This window comes from Rattus norvegicus, chromosome 15 (assembly GCF_036323735.1).
Source record: "Rattus norvegicus strain BN/NHsdMcwi chromosome 15, GRCr8, whole genome shotgun sequence".
Lineage (NCBI taxonomy): Eukaryota > Metazoa > Chordata > Mammalia > Rodentia > Muridae > Rattus > Rattus norvegicus.
The window spans coordinates 59113929-59137062 of record NC_086033.1 but is presented as its reverse complement, the minus strand read 5'-3'; the positions used below and the strand labels follow the sequence as shown (position 1 = coordinate 59137062).

Below are 23134 nucleotides of genomic sequence, written 5' to 3'. Positions count from 1 at the left end.
AAAGAGCAGCCTGGTGGTCGGTCTGCTGTAGGTAATAAAAGTTATGTAGAGAGAAGCCCCTGAGAGGCACACCTGAGTTTCAAATAAATGTGGCCCATCCACATAATAATCACAGATACAAACAACAACATGGATGAGAATGTGGTGTTGTCTAACAGGCCTATATAGGGCAGATATGGAAGTACTACAGCCCATGGAAAGAAGCAGTCAAGAGACTCTGGAAGGGAGGTGACAGGGTAGGAATGAGAGGCTTTAACTAAGCAAAGAGCCGTGTGCCCTTAAAGACAGAAGGGTGTCAACAGAAGCACTGTGTGACCTCTAAGCTTCCCCGGGTATCCCAGACAGAAGGAGCTTTCTGTTCCTTTAAATAAGACAGCGCTCTTCTTGCCTCTCAAGGAGGAAATGGACGCGGCTGCTCTTGGAAGAACAGCTAATCCTGACCTTAGGAAGGAAGGAAGGAATGCTGCTCCCTGAAGTTTAACCACGGAATGTTTGACAAGCATTCTCACAGAAACACTTCTGCACAGGTCGGAGAGCCCTGCCGGCTTCTCACTGCAGCCCCTCATCACACCCGGGAGGTGGTCCTGATGCTGTTACAAATGCAGGGCTTCACACAGGCTTTCTAGGGATGCTACCAGAGGCTCCGCTCTGAGGGGCACCAGGTGAGGGCAGAGCAGCACGGTCTCCACTCTCTTCCACTCTCCCAGAGCTTCCACTTCAGCATGGCCAAGAGGCTTGCAGGAGAGAGGGGGCACAGCCTAGAGCGTGTGGGTGACTAAAGTTGCTTCAGAGGGCGCCAGCAAGAAAACAGGAGAGGTCACTGTCCTAGGGTCGGGGAGTTCTCTGAGGAAGCCATACCTGGACTGGTGGCTTAGAAGAGAAGCTCACCCAACAGAGAAACAACAAGAGCAGAAGGTTGAGGCTGGGAAGGGAACAAAGAGGAGGTAGGCCAAGCTGGAGAGTAAGTAAAGGTAAATTCATTCTTGACGAAAATCACTGACGTCTTAATTGTGAGTGTTCTGGTTATGTGCTTTGAGAGGTTTGGTCAGTCCCCTGCTTCTGGGAATAAGTAAGGCCTGACTCCCCGGCTCCTGGCTCTATGGCCTGGACCACCATCTCCTGCACCTGTCTCTCTCTCTCTCTCTCTCTCTCTCTCTCTCTCTCTCTCTCTCTCTCTCTGTCTCTCGTGTGTGTGTGTGTGTGTGTGTGTGTGTGTGTGTGTGTGTGTGTGTGTGTCTGTATTCCAGTGCTCACTGAACAGAGAGTGAAAGGGTTCTATAAAGAAAGCATCACTAGGGGCTCTGAGCTTTAGCATCAGCAAGGATCACACTCAGGGAGCTGGGGCTGAGAAATGTCCACCCTTGTCAACAAAACTTATAGCTAAAGGAGGACCAAACAAATCTGCTTTCGGCTTCCTTATCTTGTCTGAATTCCAGATTGTCAGAGTGGACAAAATCACACGGGACAAAAAAACAAATCAAAGAGTGAGCTTCCAGCAAAACAAGAAGGGGCTGTGTGGGAGGGAGGGTTGGAACCAAGGCAGTGGCTGGAACAGTACCTTCCTGCCTTTCGGGATTGAGATTTAAACATGTGAACAGCAACCCCAGTAAGGATCCTTGGGGTCTCTCTGAAAATCACTGGTGGTGAAAATGACTCTCGCCTTTTACAGTACTGTTTGTTTGTTTGTTTGTTGTTTCTGTTTCACTGGTTGGCCTGTTTTTAAATGTTTGTAACTACTAGGAATATCACACTAGCAAGTAACTTAGGAATGATGCTCATTGGGATTAGGAAATTTAAGAACTGCCTGCTTTCTTGCGTTTCAGCCACACATTTTTGGTGCTAAAGTTATGCTTCCTGATACAAATGCAGAATGTAAATGAATTGCTCTGGGGATGTCAGCATTTACACGACTTCTTCATTTGATATTTATTAGCATGAATTAATATGCCGGTTGGTATTTGGCAACAGATTTTTTAAAACTTTTTTCAAAATAATAAAGTCAACTTTGCTGTGATGCCATAGTGCTTTCTCTTTAAAAAAAAAGACTTTATTTTCACTTTCGTTATGTGTGTGACAGACAATGTGAGTACAGTTGCCTACAGAAGACAGAAGAGAACATCAGACTGGAGATACAGGCGGATGTGAACTGTCCTGAGTGGCTGCCGGGGAATGAACCTGGGTCCTCTGCAGAAGCAGTCCTCTTGTCCATCACTGAGCTGGCTCTCAACCACCACACTGCTTTCTCCTAAAGCTTGATTGTTCCACTTCTTACAAATTTTAGCTATTTTTGAGATTTCAAGCACTGCAACTTCTTAAAGAAAGCCACCATCCAACAGGCAAGTGAATTTTGTAGTTATTTTATTACATGAGTTCTATTTTACTTGATCTTCAGGAAAGATCTAAATCAAGAAAGATTTATCGAGGGTAAATATATTTTATTTATGGTTTTAGAGTATATAAATTGTCGTTCTCAATGTTGATATCGTGTCTGTCTTCTGTTGGAATGCAACTGAAAAAAAAAATCACCTTGGCAGCTGAAGCGATGCCAAGCAAACTGTGGGTATTTGTGGAATACGTTTGTGTCTGCGGGCAAAGGTGCATGGTTAGAACGTAGAGACTGAGCTATCTGGACTGGCATCAGCTAAGAGGAGAATGCCTAGAAGCTGTGGTCTTGTCTCTGCTCTCAGAGACAGGCACAGGCTGCAGCATGGATGCTGGATGTTTCCCAGAGGCTCACACGGGCAGACTAAAGCTGCCAGGATGCTGTGACTGAGAGGTGGGGCCCTAGGGCGGGGTGGTGGATCCCTAGGGACTTGCTCCTCATAGTTGTCTGTTTGTTTGTTTGTTTCCCTGGCTCCAGATGTGAGATGATCTCATCTTACACTTCTGCCAGATGTTTGTCAGAAGTGCTAATAACAGGTGCAACAAGTCAAGGCTTTAAAGACTCCACAACTAGGATCCAAAAGAAACATGTTCCCTCCTCAACAAGTTAACTTGTCTCACTTGTCATTATCAGGATGGAATGCTGACCCAGACGAGATCTTTAACCAGTTCAGTAATTTGCCGACATGCGCCGATTGTTTACATGGCATGAGCTTCAGTGTTCATGTTTATACAGAAAGACTTACAAAGTATAAATCCCCGTAGAGTGAAAGGGTGGGGTCAAGCACATGTGTGTGCTCCTGCCACCTCAGTGCAGTGGGTGGAGGCCAGGAGGGAAAACAAGCAAGCGAGCATGAGACATAAGGAGTCTAAGTGACCTCGGTGCCCTAAGACTCGCTACGGTACGACACGCGTTATAGACAGCACTGAGAGTGTCACCTCTGTACCAGCATTCTGTTGGGTTTGTTTTCCCAATTCCAGGGACTAAATTCAGCACCTTGCACTTGCTTGCCAAGTGTTGCACCACTGAAAGAACTCCCTCAGCACTCATATTTTTAATTTGTGTGTGTATGCATGAGTGTGTGTGTGTATGTGCATGAGTGTGTGTGTGTATGCATGAGTGTGTGTGTGTGCATGCATGTGTGTCTGTCTCTCTGTCTCTCTGTATACGTGTCTGTGTGTATGCATGAGTGTGTGTATGTATGCATGTGTGTGTGTGTGTGTGCACATGAGTGTGTGTGTGTGCATGTGTTCTATATATCTGTGTAAATGTGGGTGTGCTGGGTGCTTCTGTGGAGACCAGTGGCCAGCATATCTTGGTCCTCACCTTTCATCATGCTTAGAACAGGGTCTCTTGGTTGATGCCCACTGCATACCCAAGGCCAGCTGGCCTGTGAGATGCTGGGATTCCCCTGACTCCAGCTCCCTTGCTGCCTTAGGGTTACGGATGTGAGCATCTCACCCAGCCAGCGCTCTGTCTGCTGTAGGGACTCGCAGACATTTCCTCAAGCTTGCATGGCCCAGTGAGTCATCTCCCCAGCCTAACGTTCCTTCTGTAAAATCTCATTTTGTTTTAAAAATAATGTGGTCTTCAGCCCAATGAGTTCTATCTTTCTCTCTTTTATCTAGCATTCTAGCGTACTTTTAAATATTTAATGTTTTAAAATGAACAAAATTGTATCTAATAAACTGCTTGCCTAAAGCGCTTTGTTAAAAAATTTTAATTACTTGAAATGATTAATGTAACTCTCAAAGATCATTTTACCTCTGTCTAGCTGTGCCCTAATAATTAATTAATTAATTTTATAAAAAGAAGGAGCATGAGAGTCTCGAATGATCAGAATTTAAAGATACAGAACTGAAGAGCAGAAGAGTCTTCTCCTGAGGAAGGGGTCAGGGCTTAATCTGCAGGACAGCTCCCCACCATCCCCGAGGAGAAGAAATGGCATTTAAAAGTAGATTTGTAAATCAGGAAACCACGCATCAGGCTCTGATTGTGTAACTTCCCGCAAAACCCAAAGCTTGATATTTATGGACAAGCACACATGCCTTTCCCAGGATTCTTGTTTATGGCAGAATATTTCAATTTATGAATTCCAGCTAGGCTGCTCTCTAATGAGAATACAGCCTGTTTGGGTTTTAAAGCATTCTGACATTTAAACATGTTTACTTTGGGCCTCTTAAAAAAAAACACAGAAATGTTCCCCGCTATAAAAAGTTTGATCTATTATACTTGAAAAACATAATATGAAAAATCCCTGGGCGATGAATCTTCCTTTGTGGTAGAACAACGCTCCTTTCTCACTTCTTTGACAAGTGGCACTGTTATTTATAAAGTTGACTTAGATAGGATGGCATATAACTATAGCCACATATTTTGGTAAAAGCTGTCAGATAAATGTTTTGCCTTGAAAAGCTAATTCAAAAGTCATTTTCTCTTAGCCCGGTGTACATGGTACCTTCTTGAGCAGACGCAAGGCCAGGATGCATACACTATCTGTGGAGAATGACGTGCATTAAGAACACATTAAACCTGGCTGAAAATTCTTGCTGTGCCAAGGAAGCTGATTGGCCACCATGTCAGAGGGTTCCCACAAGAAGGTAGGGGCTGATCGCTGATCACTCCAGTCACCAGATGGGAGGAAGTCAGATCTTAACTAAACCAGTGTGCCCGTCCGACAACCTCTACCCAGAAACATTTTCCTTAGATGGACCACTCCCCCACCTTGAACTTCTAAGAGTCAAAGCAATTCTAAGTTTAAGACAAAATACACAAGTAAGAAAGAACCAAGCTCCTAAAACCGTGTGTCCCTGCTGCAGACGCCAACTCCACACCTGTTCCGAGGTGGGGGCGGGTCCTATCGTTCTGCATGGGCTGTCAGTCAAGCTCCTGGATGGTTGTGCCAGTTCATGACTATTATTATAACTGTTGTTTTCATGCCCACGATCATCAGATTTTTAGAACTCATTCTACTGATGAGACTAGACACATTTCACTCAAAAGCCAAGGCGTATCTGTTAGTGCTGGCTATCGAAAGGTCTGACTTTGGAATGACAAGGCTGGGCAGGGTAGACAGTACAAAGTGATTTTTTTTTTTTGGTTCTTTTTTTTTTTTTTTTCGGAGCTGGGGATCGAACCCAGGGCCTTGCACTTCCTAGGCAAGCGCTCTACCACTGAGCTAAATCCCCAACCCACAAAGTGATTTTTATGATGTCTGTTATCCACAGGTATGGTCTGTCAAGTCCCATGTGCTCACAGCGCGTGTAGATAGTAAACATTTATATTTCAAAAAGCCACTGGGAGAATGCTGCTATGCTGTAAAATCAAACTCCGAGAAACAGTTAATGGACACTGATGAGCTTTATGTCCTTAAACGTGAGTGTATTCTTTAGAATCCATCCATCACTTACATCCGAAGCACTTCGATGGCCTCTCAAAGTTCCCCTTCCCACTCACCTTCCCCCTTTCTAAGCCAGGCTACTGTTCCTCCTTTCTGTCCACACTGTTAGCTCCTGCCAGTCCTTGATGGATCCCTACTTCCTTGATCTAATTAGGGTCTACTCTGAACACATAAAAACCACCCACTGCACAAGGAGGGAAGACGGAGATGAAGTCTAAAGGCAAGAAATTCACTGAACAAAGTGAGAGAAGAAAATCGCCAAACACAGAAAGAAACGAGCCTCTAAACAGACATGACTGGAGAAGAACTTCTCTATGACCCATCATAGGAAAAGCATCTTTGAAAAATCAGGCAACAAATTAAAAAGAAAAAAAGAAAGAATATTCAAAACTAAAAGGGAAAACCACCAACTCACCTGCAAGAGAAATTCATCACAGTAACAAGATTTCTCATCAGCAACCCTAACAGCCAGGAAAGCATAGAATGATATATGTTAAGCCCTGTCAACAAAGACCATGATACCCAGGAAAATTACCACTTAAAATCATTGAAAAATAAAAGTACTAGAAGACAAGCACACATAAAGTCAGTTTATGAAAACCACACCAACAGTGAAGAAGATATATAAAGGGATATTATACACAGAGAAAAAAGGAAGACGGTTTCATGCACAACAGAATAGGGAAGTCTACAGATATTGAAAGGGATAGGTGAGCAGAGAAGCCTTGAGTGGGTCATAATTCCCAATCCAGTAAACCTCTAATACTAAAAGTGGCAGAAGAAAACAGCTACCAATAATTCAAACAACCTGAAAATGAACTCAGAACAAAGCAACCCTAGGAAATAGCAAACCCATCTCGACAGTAACCTTAAATGCAAATGCTCCAACTCACCAAGTAAGGGACAAACTGACGAAGTGAAATGGAAATCAGGGTCTGGCCATCTCCTTTCAGAAATGCACTGGGCAATACTGGTAAAGAGAACCAAACACTGAGAGTCAGAAGCTAAAACTCAGCCTCTGTGCAAACAGGAGACACCAATAAGCTGCTATAGTTATACCATGTCTGATAAAATACCCCTCAAGTCACTGCACTACATTTACCAAAAGAGAGAAAACTGAACATATACCAAATAGTAGGCTCTCAATTTCATAAAGCAATAAAAGGTGTGAAAGGTGAGAGAGGTGACACAGCAACAATGGAAAAGTGCTTTTCATTTTTAATATGTATTTCATTGTAATAGAATTACATCACTCTTCCCTCTTCCTTCCCTCCTCAGGCCCCTCCCCTGACACTCACTCTTAAGCTAATGGCCTCTTTTCTTGGTTATTGTTACATGTGTGTATGTCTGTGCACAAATAAATATCAATACAACCTCCTGGGCCTGTTCTTGTTGGTGGTATGTATATGGTTTCAAGACTGATTAGTCTGCATTGGACAACCAAAAAGGGGGCTCATCCCTGAAAGATGCCACTTCTCCTTCTGTTCTCCTATTGGTGTGGTCCTTTCTGGGAGAGACTATTTCACACAGACTTCCTGGTGCTTTGTCTCTATGGTCTTTCTTCCCCCTCTTCCTCAAGCCATAGAAGTAGGAGCTGTGATGAAGACTCTACACTGGGTTTGGGCTCCCTGCGATCTGCTGGTGTCTGTATTGTGTCTGGCTGTGTGGTTGTTGTTTTCTTGTTTGTTGCTGCCACTGTTTAATGCCAATCTCCTTAAGACATTGTAATAACTCTAATTGAATGAAAAACTGCCAAAACCAAACCCAACAGCTTGAAAGATAAATTATACCAAAGGTTAGCTGAATTTGCACACATATTTGCAGAATAGTCCATCCAACAGAGGGGGCACATTCTTCTCACTATCTACTCTCTAAAACTGATCATACTCTGGGGCACAAAAAAGTATTAAGAAATATAAAAAAAATGAGAAAAGCAATCCCTTTCTTATCAGCAAGAGAAGCAGCAGCAGCAGCAACAAAATGCTTGTAGTAGAACAATTCACTACCCCTTCCCTTTCTGTTTGTTTTTTGAAACAAGATCTTACTATGTAGTTCTGACTGTCCTGGACTACATAGACCAGGCTGATCTCAAACTCAGAGAGATCCATCTGCCTCTGCCTCTGCCTCCCAAGTGCCAGAATTAGAGGCCTTTGCCACCACGCCCAACCGCAGAATACAGGATCATTGACTAAACGAGAGGGGAAATGTTAAATGCCTAGAACCAAGTAAAAACGAGAGCAGCCTCGCAGATACAGCTAAGGCAGTTAGTTCTAAGTGGGAAGTCACAGCTCTGAGTACTCTCATTAAAAAAAAAATGCTGAATAAATAATATAGCCATGCAATGTAAGGTTGGAGGAGGAGGAAGAGAAAGAGGAGGAGGAAGAGAAAGAGGAGGAAGAGAAAGAGGAGGAAGAGAAAGAGGAGGAAGAGAAAGAGGAGGAGGAAGAAGAGGAGGAAGAGGAGGAGGAAGCAGCCCGGCCTAAATGTAGGAGGTGGCAATCAATAATAGACTGAGGGGGAAATGAATAAAACAGAGACTAAAAGAACAATGCAGAAACTCAGCCAATAAAAGAGTTGGCCTTTTGAAAAGATGACCATGGTTCCCAAATTCCTAGTAAAACTAAACAAAACAAGAGTAAAGGTGCACAGTAACGAAATTACGCATGACAAGGGGGTTACAAAAACAGACTTCTAATGAAATTCAAAGATTTATGGGGCAATTCTTTAAAATCTTATATTCTCCAAAGCCAAAAAAATCTAAATGAGTTAGACAAATTCCTAAACAAGTATGACTTACGAAATACGTTCAAGAAATTATAAACAATTTAAACAGATGGTTAAGGACAAGCAATGAAAATGCAACGGTATTTTAAAAGTCTCCCACAAAGAAAAGTTCAGGACAAGTTTGATTGGTGGATTACACTAACCTCTGAAGGAAGAACTAAGACTTCTTTTAACTGTTTTGAAAATTACAACAGGAAGGAACACTACCAAATTCATCCTGCAAAGTTATTATTAAACTATATCCCCTAAGCCAGATAAAGACATAAAAAGGGAAAAAAAACCAGAGAAATTTCTCTGGTGACTATAGACATAAAAATTCTCAATGAAATACTTGCAAACTGACATTAAGAATACATCACGAATGTGCTACATCATCTCAGGGACATGAGGTTCGTTCTCTCTCTTTAAGTCAATAAATCTAATAAACTGAGAAAATCACACAAGCATCTCAGTAGAAACAGAGAAGACATTGAATGACAGTCCAGGTAAAGTTCTGAAAACACTAGTACAGAAGATATAGATCTAAACATAGTGAGGGCCATATTAAAATAAGCACGGTCACCTTTCTAGTAAATACTGGGACACCAAGCATTTCTTTTGAAATCTAGAATGAGAAAAAAATTCCCGTCCTTCAATATGTACTTGACGTCTGACCTAAAGCAGTAAGAGGAAGAAATTGAAGGGATACAAAGAGAAAGGGAAGAAGTCAAGGAGCAGATGGCATGACCTTAGACGTCACCACTCTACATATCCCACAGGGAGACTAAAGTATTCAGTGAGGAAGAAGATGCCAGATGAACATACAAAAGTCAGCATTTTCTATATACCAATAAGTTTGCTGTGAGAGAAGATAGGAAGGACACCCGGTTTACTGTACCTTCAGAAAGGAAGCCAAATGCTCATGAAGAAGCCTAAGGAAAGAGGAAGGAGACCTCTACCATGTAACCTTGAAGACACTGAAGAAAGCAACTGAAGAGGATGGAAAGATGTCAGGGTCAACGTTGTGGAAATGTATTCATTAAGAAGATTGTCATATATATTCAATGCACATATATTCCAACAATACTCCTTATGTTACTAGAAAAATCAATTCTAAAATCCATATGGAAACACAAAACTCTAGGATAGTTAGACAATGCCAACATACTACAGAGTCAAATAACAGACTCCGTGGTACTAAACCAGAAAGAGACTTGCAGGCCAGGGAAATATGTAAAAAGAGGATCCAGAAATAAACTACATGGCTACACCCACCTCATTTGGCAATAGTGTCAGAAACACAGGTTGGAGAAGGAGCATCCTTCCTAACAAACATTTCTTGGGAAACTGGATCTGCACTTGAAGAATGAAGGCAGATCTGCATCTCTCGCTCTGTAAGGAGCTCAGTTCTGAATGGATCAAAGGCCAGAGTATAGAGCAGGGGAGGCTGAAACAATTGGGGTATGACATATTAACATAGGAGCATAGGAGAAATCTTTTGAGAAAGGGTTCCGTAATGAGGGAAATATCAGACAAATAGGATTGTGTAAATGTAAAAGCTTCTACACAACAAAGGAAATTGTCAGCACAGTGAACAGACGCTCTATGGAATGGAAACCTCTTTGCCAGCTACTCCTCAGACCTGGATTAGTATGGAGGATACATAAAGAATTGTGAAAAACGACAGAGAATCCTAATCTTCCAATCAATAAATGGACTAGTGAACTGAACATACATTTCTTAAAAGAAGCAAAAGAGGACAATAAATATTTTAAAGTATTCAATGCTTTTAGCTATCAGAGGAATGTCTATTTAAATTATTTTGACTAAAAACTGAAACCACTTTACCAGAATAGGAACAATCTTTCCACACTGTTCTTCCTCTACTGTGGACTGTCTAGCAGGAGCAAACAAGCTGTACTCAGCTTCATACCACGGCCCTCCACCATCACATGCTCCCCAAATGAACCTGGTTATACAATAATATTGTGAATGCTGTGGTAGTTTCCTTTCTTTCATGTACATTCATTGGTTAACTTCTTAAGAAAACTCAAGATCCTCCCTGATGTGACAGAGATATATCTTCCATTAGGCCCACACTTGACCAGGGTAGAGTGGGTGCTCCAGTCTCCCTCCCATACCCAGAGACAGCTGGAATCCCAGGAGGTCCACCATCACCAAGCTCACAGAAGGGACAGGATCCAGTCAGAGCCAGCTAGGTCAGTTAACACCAGAGATAACCAGATGGCAGGAGGCAAGCTCAAGAACATAAGCAGCAGAAACCAAGGCTACTTGACCACATCAGAACCCAGTTCTCCCACCACAGCAATCCCTGGATACACCCTCATACCTAAAAAGCAAGATTCTGACCTAAAATTCCATCTCATGAAGATGATAGAGGACTTTAAGAAGGACATAAATAACTCCCTTAAAGAAATACAAGACAACACAGGTAAACAAGTAGAAAGCCTTAAAGAGGAAACACACACACACACACACACACACACACACACAAACCTTAAAAAATTACAGGAAAACACAAGAAAACAGTGAAGGAATTGAACAAAACCATCCAGGATCTAAAAATGGAAATAGAAACAATAAAATCACAAAGTGGGAGAACCCTGGAGATAGAAAACCTAGGGAACAGATCAGGAGTCATAGATGCAAGCATCACCAACAGAATACAAGAGATAGAAGAGAGAATCTCGGGGTCAGAAAATACCATAGAAAACCTTGACAAAATAGTCAAAGAAAATGTAAAGCACAAAAAACTCCTAACCTAAAACATCCAGGAAATCCAGGACACAATGAGAAGATCAAACCTAAGGGTAATAGGTATAGAAGAGAACGAAGATTCCCAACCTAAAGGGCCAGTAAATATCTTCAACAAAATCATAGAAGAAAACTTCCCTAACCTAAAGAAAGAGATGCCCATAAACATACAAGAAGCCTAAAGAACTCCAAATAGATTGGACCAGAAAAGAAACTCCTCCCGTCACATAATAGTCAAAACACCAAATGCACAAAACAAAGAAAGAATATTAAAAGCAGTAAGGGAAAAAGGTCAAGTAACATATAAAGGCAGACCTATCAGAATTACACCAGACTTCTCAACAGAGACTTTAAAAGCCAGAAGATCCTGGACAGATGTCATACAGACCTTAAGAGAACACAAATTCGAGCCCAGGCTACTATACCCAGCAAAACTCTCAATTAGCATAGATGGAGAAACCAAGATATTCTATGACATAAACGAAATTTAAACAATATCCTTCCACTAATCCAGCCCTACAGAGCATAGTAGAAGAAAAGCTACAATAGAAGGAGGAAAAACTACAGCTAAGAAAAACCTAAAACTTAATCATCTTAGAACAAACCCAAAAGAAGAGAACCACATAAACATAATACCACCACTAACAAGAAAAATAACAGGAACCAACAATCATTGACCTTTAATGTCTCTCAACATTAATAGACTCAGTTCTCCAATAAACAGAAATGTAATAACAGACTGGATACATAAACAGGAGCCAGAGTTTTGTTTTGCACACAACAAACACACATCAGTGACAAAGACAGGCACTACTTCAGACTAAAAGGCTGGAAAAAAAAATTCAAGCAAAGAGTCCCAGGAAACAAGCTGGAGTAGCCATTCTCATATCCAATAAAATAGACTTTTAATCAAAAGTAATCAAAAGAGATGGGGAAGAAGACTTCATATTCATCTAAGAAAAAAACTACCAAGATGAACTTTTAATTCTGAAAATCAATGGACAAAATGCAAGGGAACTACGTTTGTAAAAGAAACGTCACTACAGCTCAAACCAAGTATTGATCCTCACACAATAATACTGGGAGAATTCAACACCCACTCCCAGAAATGGACAGATCCTGGAAACAGAAACTAAACAAAGACATACAGAGACTAACAGAAGTTATGAACCAAAAGCATTTAACAAATAGTTATAGAAAATTTCAACATAAAACAAAAAACATACCTTCTTCTTAGTACTTCATAATATTGTCTTTAAAATTGAGCATATAATCAAACACAAAAGAAGCCTCAAAAGAAATAGAAAGATCTAAATAATCCCTATATGATCATCACAGACTGGTCTTCAAGAACAACAAACACAAAAGAAACCCCACATACACACGGAAACTGAATAACTCTCGACTCAATGATAACTTGGTTAGGGAAGAAATAAAGAAATTAAAGACTGACTGAAATTTGAGGAAAATGAAGGCACAGCCTACCCAAACTTATGGGACATGATAAAAGCAGTGCTAAGAGGAAAATTCATAGCACTGAGTACCTTCATAAAGAAACTGGAGAGAGCATTCACTAGCAAATTAACAACACATCTGAGAATTTCTAAAAAGAAAAGAAGCAAATACATCCAATAGGAGTAGACAGCAGGAAATAATTAAACTCAGAGCTGAAATCAACCAATTAAAAACAAAGAGAAATATACACAGAGTCAACAAAACCAGGAGCTGGTTCTTTGAGAAAATCAACAAGACAGATAAACCCTTAGTCAAACTAACTAAAGTGTATAGAGACCAGCATCCAAATTAACAAAATCAGAATTGAAAAGGGAGACGTAAGAATTGAAACTGAGAAATTTAAAAAATTATCAGGTCCTACTACAAAAGCCTATACTCAACAAAACTGAAAAATCTGGTGGAAATGGACAATTTTCTAGACAGACACCAGGTACCAAAGTTAAATCAGGATCAGATAAACCGTCGAAACAGTCCCATAGCCCCTAAGAAACTAGAAGCAGTCATTAAAAATCTCTCAACAACAATAACAACAACAAGCCCAGATGATTTTAGTGCAAAATTCTATCAGACCTTCAAAGAAGACCTAATACAATACTCCTCAGACTATCCCACAAAGTAGCAACAGAAGGAACACTACGTAATTCATTCTATGAAGCCAGTTACACTGACACCTAAACCACACCAAAGCCCAACAAAGAAAGCAAACATCAGACCAATATCACATGAATATTGATGCAAAACTACTCAATAAAACTTTCGCAAACCGAATCCAAGAACTCATCAAAATAAGCATTCACCATGATCAAGTAGGCTTCATCCCAGGGACTCAGGGATGGTTCAATATACGAAAATCCATCAATTTAATCCACTATACATAAAAAAACTGAAAAAAATCACATGATCATATGATTAGATGCTGAAAAATCCTATGACAAAATACAACACTCCTTCATCATAAAAGTCTTGAAAAGTTCCCCAATTCAAGGCCCAAACTTAACCATTTTAAAAAAGCAATATACAACAAACCAACAGCCAACATCAAATTAAAAGTGTAGAAACTTGAAGCAATCCCACTAAAATCAGGGACAAGATTCCCTATCTATTCAATATCGTACTCAAAGTTCTAGCTAAAGCACTTAAACAACATAAGGAGGTCAAAGGGATACAAACTGGAAAGAAAGAAGTCAAGGTATCACTATTTGCAAATAATAAGATAGGATACATAAGTGACTCAAAAATTCTACCAGAGAACTCCTACAGCTGACAAACAACTTCAGGAAAGTGACTGGATACAAAATTAACTGAAACAAATCAAAAGACATCCTCTACACAAAGGATAAACAGTCTGAGAAAGAAATTAGGGAAATTACACACTTCACAATAGTCACAAATAATATAAAATATCTTGGTGAGATTGTAACCGAGCAAGTGAAAGATCTGTATGACAAGAACATCAAGTCTTTGAAGAAAGAAATTGAAGACCTCAGAAGATGGAAAGATCTCCCATGCTCATGGATTGGCAGGATTAACAGAGTAAAAATGACCATCTTAACAAAAGCAATCTACAGATTCAATGCAATCCCCAACAAAATTCCAACTCAATTTTTCCTAGAATTAGAAAGAGCAATTCTCAATTCATTTGGAATAACAAAAAACTCAGGATATTAAAAATGATTCTCAATAATAAAAGAACTTCTGGGGGAAATCACCATCCCTAACATCAAGCTGAATTACAGAGCAATAGTGATAAAAACTATAGGGTATTGGTACAGAGACAGAGAGATAGATCAGTGCAATAGAACTGAAAACCTAGACTTCCGGTTTTTAGCAGGATTCCCAAACTCGCGGATCCCTGCCCGCAGCAGCTCACTGCTCCCAAACCCTGTGGGAGAGAGAGCTCACCGCCTAGATAGGTGGGCACTCCTGAGACTGCAGAGCGGAAGAGACCAACAACACTGCCCACCCCTGCCCACATCCCTGGCCCAAGAGGAAACTGTATATGGCCTCTGGGTTCCTGGAGATAAGCACACAGGAGCAGAAGGTCCCCTGCATCTGAGACACCCCCGGAACCTGATAAACAGTTCTCTGCACCCAAATCCCATGGGAGGGAGAGCTAAACCTTCAGAGAGGCAGACATGCCTGGGAAACCAGAAGAGACTACACTCTGCCCACATTACAGATTCCAGAGGAAAACACCAAATGCCATCTAGAACCCTGGTGCAGGAAAGCTCCCAGAAAGGGCAGCGCAGATCTTCCTGGTTGCTGCCCCCGCGGAGAGCTCATAAGCAACACCCCACGAGTAAACTTGAGCCTTGGGATCACAGGTAAGACAAACCTTCCTGCTCCAAGCGACCTGCCTGGTGAACTCAAGACACAGGCCCACAGGAACAGCTGAAGACCTGTAGATAGGAAAAACTACACGCCCGAAAGCAGAACACTCTGTTCCCATAACTGGCTGAAAGAAAACAGGGAAACAGCTCTACAGCACTCCTGACACACAGGCTTATAGGACAGTCTAGCCACTGTCAGAAATAGCAGAAGAAAGTAACACTAGAGATAATCTGATGGCGAGAGGCAAGTGCAGGAACCCAAGCAACAGAAATCAAGACTACATGGCATCATTGGAGCCCAATTCTCCCACCAAAGCAAACACGGATTATCCAAACAAACCAGAAAAGCAAGATCCAGTTTCAAAATCATATTTGATCATGATGCTGGAGGACTTCAAGAAAGACATGAAGAACTCCCTTAGAGAAACACAGGAAAACATAAATAAACATTAGAAGCCTACAGAGAGGAATCACAAAAATCCCTGAAAGAATTCCAGGAAAACAAAATCAAACAGTCGAAGAAATTAAAAATGGAAATAGAAGCAATCAAGAAAGAACACATGGAAACAACCCTGGATACAGAAAGCCAAAAGAAGAGACAAGGAGCCGTAGATACAAGCTTCACCAATAGAATACAAGAGATAGAAGAGAGAATCTCAGGAGCAGAAGGTTCCATAGAAATCATCGACTCAACTGTTAAAGATAATGTAAAGCGGGAAAAGGTACTGGTCCAAAACATACAGGAAATCCAGGACTCAAAGAGAAGATCAAACCTAAGGATAATAGGTATAGAAGAGAGTGAAGACTCCCAGATCAAAGGACCAGTAAATATCTTCAACAAAATCATAGAAGAAAACTTCCCTAACCTAAAGAAAAAGATACCCATAAGCATACAAGAACCCTACAGAACTCCAAATAGATTGGACCAGAAAAGAAACACCTCCCGTCACATAACAGTCAAAACACCAAACGCACAAAATAAAGAAAGAATATTAAAAGCAGTAAGGGAAAAAGGTCACGTAACATATAAAGGCAGACCTATCAGAATCACACCAGACTTTTCGCCAGAGACTATGAAGGCCAGAAGATCCTGGACTGATGTCATACAGACCCTAAGAGAACACAAACACCAGCCCAGGTTGCTGTATCCTGCAAAACTATCAATTAACATAGATGGAGAAACCAAGATATTCCATGACAAAACCAAATTTACACAATATCTTTTTACAATTCCAGCGCTACAAAGGATAATAAATGGTAAAGCCCAACATAAGGAGGCAAGCTATACCCTGGCAGAAGCAAGAAACTAATCGTCTTGGCAACAAAACAAAGAGAAGAAAAGCACACAAACATAACCTCACATCCAAATATGAATATGACAGGAAGCAATAATCACTATTCCTTAATATCTCTCAACATCAATGGCCTCAACTCCCCAATAAAAAGACATAGATTAACAAACTGGATACGCAACAAGGACCCTGCATTCTGCTGCCTACAGGAAACACACCTCAGAGACAAAGACAGACACTACCTTAGAGTGAAAGGCTGGAAAACAACTTTCCAGGCAAATGGTCAGAAGAAGCAAGCTGGAGTAGCCATTCTAATATCAAATAAAATCAATTTTCAACTAAAAGTCATCAAAAAAGATAAGTAAGGACACTTCATATTCATCAAAGGAAAAATCCACCAAGATGAACTCTCAATCCTAAATATCTATGCCCCAAATACAAGGGCACCTACATACGTAAAAGAAACCTTACTAAAGCTCAAAGCACACATTGAACCTCACACAATAACAGTAGGAGATTTCAACACCCCACTTTCAACAATGGACAGATCATGGAAACAGAAATTGAACAGAGATGTAGACAGACTAAGAGAAGTCATGAACCAAATGGACTTAACAGATATTTATAGAACATTCTATCCTAAAGCAAAAGGATATACATTCTTCTCAGCTCCTCATGGTACTTTCTCCAAAATTAACCATATAGTTGGTCAAAAAACGGGCCTCAACAGGTACAGAAAGATAGAAATAATCCCATGCGTGCTATCAGACCACCATGGCCTAAAGCTGGTCTTCAATGACAATAAGGGAAGAACGCCCACATATACATGGAAGTTGAACAATGCCCTACTCAATGATAACCTGGTCAAGGAAATAAAGAAAGAAATTAAAGACTTCTTAGAATTTAATGAAAATGAAGGTACAACATACCCAAACTTATGGGACATAATGAAAGCTGTGCTAAGAGGAAAACTCATAGCTCTGAGTGCCTTCAAAAAGAAACAGGAAAGAGCATATGTCAGCAGCTTGACAGCACACCTAAAAGCTCTAGAACAAAAAGAAGCAAATACACCCAGGAGGAGTAGAAGGCAGGAAATAATCAAACTCAGAGCCGAAATCAACCAAGTAGAAACAAAAAGGACCATAGAAAGAATCAACAGAACCAAAAGTTGATTCTTTGAGAAAATCAACAAGATAGATAAACCCTTATCCAAACTAACGAGAGGACACAGAGAGTGTGTCCAAATTAACAAAATCAGAAATGAAAACGGAGACATAACTACAGAATCAGAGGAAATTCAAAAAAACATCAGATCTTAGTATAAAAGCCTATATTCAACAAAACTTGAAAATCTGCAGGAAATGGACAATTTCCTAGACAGATACCGGGTACTGAAGTTAAATCAGGAACAGATAACCAGTTAAACAACCCCATAACTCCTAAGGAAATAGAAGCAGTCATTAAAGGTCTCCCAACCAAAAAGAGTCCAGGTCCAGACAAGTTTAGTGAAGAATTCTATCAGACCTTCATAGAAGACCTCATACCAATACTATCCAAAATATTCCACAAAATTGAAACAGATGGATCACTACCGAATTCCTTCTATGAAGCCACAATTACTCTTATACCTAAACCACACAAAGACTCAACAAAGAAAGAGAACTTCAGACCAATTTCCCTTATGAATATCGATGCAAAAATACTCAATAAAATTCTGGCAAACCGAATCCAAGAGCACATCAAAACAATCATCCACCATGATCAAGTAGGCTTCATCCCAGGCATGCAGGGATGGTTTAATATACGGAAAACCATCAACATGATCCATTATATAAACAAACTGAAAGAACAAAACCACATGATCATTTCATTAGATGCTGAGAAGGCATTTGACAAAATTCAACACCTCTTCATGATAAAAGTCCTGGAAAGAATAGGAATTCAAGGCCCATACCTAAGCATAGTAAAAGCCATATACAGCAAACCAGTTGCTAACATTAAACTAAATGGAGAGAAACTTGAAGCAATCCCACTAAAATCAGGGACTAGACAAGGCTGCCCACTCTCTCCCTACTTATTCAATATAGTTCTTGAAGTTCTAGCCAGAGCAATCAGACAACAAAAGGAGGTCAAGGGGATACAGATCGGAAAAGAAGAAGTCAAAATATCACTATTGGCAGATGATATGATAGTATAATTAAGTGAGCCCAAAAGTTCCACCAGAGAACTACTAAAGCTGATAAACAACTTCAGCAAAGTGGCTGGGTATAAAATTAACTCAAATAAATCAGTAGCCTTCCTCTACACAAAAGAGAAACAAGCCAAGAAAGAAATTAGGGAAACGACACCCTTTATAATAGACCCAAATACTATAAAGTACCTCAGTGTGACTTTAACCAAGCAAGTAAAAAATCTGTACAATAAGAACTTCAAGACTCTGAAGAAAGAAATTGAAGAAGACCTCAGAAGATGGAAAGATCTCCCATGCTCATGGATTAGCAGGATTAATATAGTAAAAATGGCCATTTTACCAAAAGCGATCTACAGATTCAATGCAATTCCCATCAAAATACCAATCCATTTCTTCAAAGAGTTAGATAGAACAATTTGCAAATTCATCTGGAATAACAAAAATCCCAGGATAGCTAAAACTATCCTCAACAATAAAAGGACTTCTTGGGGAATCACTATCCCTGAACTCAAGCAGTATTACAGAGCAATAGTGATAAAAACTGCATGGTGTTGGTATAGAGACAGACAGATAGACGAGTGGAATAGAATTCATTAGAATTCAAGACCCAGAAATGAACCCACACACCTATGATCACTTGATTTTTGACAAAGGAGCCAAAACCATCCAATGGAAAAAAGATAGCATTTTCAGCAAATGGTGCTGGTTCAACTGGAGGTCAGCATGTAGAAGAATGCATATCGATCCATGCTTATCACCCTGTACAAAGCTTAAGTCCAAGTGAATCAAGGACCTCCACATCAAACCAGATACACTCAAACTAATAGAAGAAAAACTAGGGCAGCATCTCGAACACATGGGCATTGGAAAAAATTTCCTGAACAAAACACCAATGGCTTATGCTCTAAGATCAAGAATCGACAAATGGGATCTCATGAAACTGAAAAGCTTCTGTAAGGCAAAGGACACTGTGGTTAGGACAAAACGGCAACCAACAGATTGGGAAAAGATCTTTACCAATCCTAGAACAGATAGAGGCCTTATATCCAAAATATACAAAGAACTCAAGAAGGTAGACCGCAGGGAGACAAATAACCCTATTAAAAAATGGGGTTCAGAGCTAAACAAAGAATTCACAGCTGAGGAATGCCGAATGGCTGAGAAACACCTAAAGAAATGTTCAACATCTTTAGTCATAAGGGAAATGCAAATCAAAACGACCCTGAGATTTCACCTCACACCAGTGAGAATGGCGAAGATCAAAAACTCAGGTGACAGCAAATGCTGGCGAGGATGTGGAGAAAGAGGAACACTCCTCCATTGTTGGTGGGATTGCAGACTGGTACAACCATTCTGGAAATCAGTCTGGAGGTTCCTCAGAAAATTGGACATTGAACTGCCTGAGGATCCAGCTATACCTCTCTTTGGCATATACCCACAAGATGCCCCAACATATAAAAAAGACACGTGCTCCACTATGTTCATCGCAGCCTTATGTATAATAGCCAGAAGCTGGAAAGAACCCAGATGCCCTTCAACAGAGGAATGGATACAGAAAATGTGGTACACTTACACAATGGAATATTACTCAGCTATAAAAAACAATGCCTTTATGAAATTCATAGGCAAATGGTTGGAACTGGAAAATATCATCCTGAGTGAGGTAACCCAATCACAGAAAAACACACATGGTATGTATTCATTGATAAGTGGCTATTAGCCCAAATGCTTGAATTACTCTAGATGCCTAGAACAAATGAAACTCAAGACGGATGATCAAAATGTGAATGCTTCACTTCTTCTTTAAAAGGGGAACAAGAATGCCCTTGGCAGGGAATAGAGAGGCAAAGATTAAAACAGAGACAGAAGGAACACCCATTCAGAGCCTGCCCCACATGTGGCCCATACATATACAGCCATCCAATTAGACAAGATGGATGAAGCAAAGAAGTGCAGGCAGACAGGAACCGGATGTAGATCTTTCCTGAGAGACACAGCCAGAATACAGCAAATACAGAGGCGAATGCCAGCAGCAAACCACTGAACTGAGAACAGGACCCCCATTGAAGGAATCAGAGAAAGAACTGGAAGAGCTTGAAGGGGCTCGAAACCCCATATGAACAACAATGCCAAGCAACTAGAGCTTCCAGGGACTAAGCCACGACCTAAAGACTATACATGGACTGACCCTGGACTCTGACCTCATAGGTAGCATTGAATATCCTAGTAAGATCACCAGTGTAAGGGGAAGCCCTGGGTCCTGCTAAGACTGAACCCGCAGTGAATGTGATTGTTGGGGGGAGGGCGGCAATGAGGGGAGGATGGGGAGGGGAACACCCATAAAGAAGGGGAGGGGGAGGGGTTAGGGGGATATTGGCCGGGAAACCGGGAAAGAGAATAACACTTGAAATGTAAATAAGAAATACTCAAGTTAATAAAAAAAGAAAGAAAGAAAGAAAGAAAGAAAGAAAGAAAGAAAGAAAGAAAGAAAGAAAGAAAAAGAAATCACTCGGGGTTGGGGATTTAGCTCAGTGGTAGAGTGTTTGCCTAGGAAGAGCAAGGCCCTGGGTTCGGTCTCCAGCCCCGAAAAAAAAAAAAAAGAAAAGAAAAGAAAAGAAAAGAAAAGAAAAGAAAAGAAAAAAAAAAGAATTGAAAACCTAGAAATAAACCCACACACCTATGGTCAACTGATCTTTGACAAAGGAGCCAAACCGTACATTGGGAAAAAGACAACATTTTCCCCAAATAGTGGTGGTCTAACTACAGGTCTGCATGTAGAAGAATGCAAGTTAGTCCATTTTTATGTTCTTGTACAAAGCTCAAGTCCAAGTGAATCAAGGATTTCCACATAAAACCAGGTATGCTGAATACGTAGGTATAAGGGAAAAATTCCTGAATAGAACACCAATGGTTCAGGCTCTAAGATCAAAATTAACAAGTGGGACCACATGAAACTGAAAAGCTTCTGTAAGGTAAAGGACACTGTCATTAGGACAAGACAGCAAGCAACAGATTGGGAAAAGATCTTTACCAATCCTACAACTGATAGAGGCCTTATATCCAAAATATACAAAGAACTCAAGAAGTTAGACTCCAGAAAACATAATAACCCAATTAAAAAATGGGGTATGGAGCTAAACAAAAAATTCTCCACTGAGGGATCTCTAACGGCTGAGAAGCACCTAAAGAAATGTTCAGCATCCTTAGCCATCAGGGAAATCAAAACAATCCTGAGATTCCACCTCACATCAGTCAGAATAGCTAAGATCATGAACTCAGGCAACAGGAGATGCAAGAGAGGACGTGGCAAAGAGCAACCCTCCTCCATTGCTGGTGGGATAGCAAGCTGGAACTACCATTTTGGAAATGAATTTTCGGTTCCTTGGAAAATTGGACATAGTACTACCTCAGGCCCCAGCTGTACCACCCCTGGGCATATACCCAAAAGATGCTCCAACATATAACAAGGACACATGTTCACTATGTTCATAGCAGCTTTCTTTTATAATACATTTTATTATATAGTATATAAGAAACTGAAACACTCCAGATGTCCCTTGGCAATAGTGCCAAGATGTGCTTGCAGACTGGAGCCGGGTATGGCTGGCTATCATTTGAGAGGTTCTGCTGGCACCTGACTAAGATAGAAGTTGATACTCACAGCCAACCATTGGACTGAGCCTGGGGACCCCAGTGGAAGAGTTAGGCAAAAGCTGAAGGAGCTGAACGGGACTGCAACCCCATAGAAAGAACAACAGTATCGACTAACTGGACCTCCAGAGCTCCCAGGGACTAAATCACCAACCAATGAGTAAACATGGGCAGGTCCGTGGCTCCAGGTACATATATAGTAAGGACTGCCTTATCTGGCATCAGTGGAAGGCGTTATGCTTAGTCCTGTGGAGACTTGATGCCCCAGAGAAGGGGGATGCTAGAGAGGTGAGGTGGGAGTGGGTGGGTGGATGGGGAGCATCTTCTTAGAGGCAAAGGGGAGGGATGGGGAGGGAGGCTCATGGAATGGTGACTGGTGATGATGATAACATTTGAAATGTAAGCAAATAAAATGATTAATAAATAAAAATAGAAAACTCAAACATGGTTTTAAGAAATTGAGTTCATAAGTTACTGTGTACCATGCCCAGAAAAAAGCTAATCATTACCTTCTCTCAGGTAGCGTGATGGCTGTTCCTGGTTGTCAGTTCGACTCCGTCTGGAATGAACTACAATCCAGAAATGCAGGCAACACCTGTGATCCAGACCTTAAGGCCGGAAGACACAGGCTTCTTACAGGATCTTGACATAGAGATTTTGAAGCTTAGTGACCACAAAAAAGTTTAGGCCCAGGCAAGGTAGTCTTCGCCTTTAATCCCAAGAGACAGAGGCAAACATATCTCTGAGTTCAAGGTCAGCCTGGGACAGAGCATGTTGCAGAACCAGGCACGATGGTAACTCCTTTAATCTGGTCCACTCCTTCCACTGGAGGCC

At 40.9% G+C, this 23134-nt stretch overlaps 1 protein-coding gene across 9 annotated transcripts in view; it reads right to left on the bottom strand.

The window, feature by feature from the left end:
• Enox1 (ecto-NOX disulfide-thiol exchanger 1) overlaps positions 1 to 23134 on the bottom strand; it is a 564401-nt gene that overhangs the window by 351857 nt on the left and 189410 nt on the right. Inside the window, exon 5 of one of the 9 annotated variants that reach the window (XM_063274307.1) lies at positions 6677 to 6753. The exons of the other annotated variants lie outside the window; for them this stretch is intronic. The gene's annotated coding sequence lies outside the window, so the exon portion shown is untranslated. The remainder of the gene's footprint in view (positions 1 to 6676; positions 6754 to 23134) is intronic. 9 annotated transcript variants of the gene reach the window in all.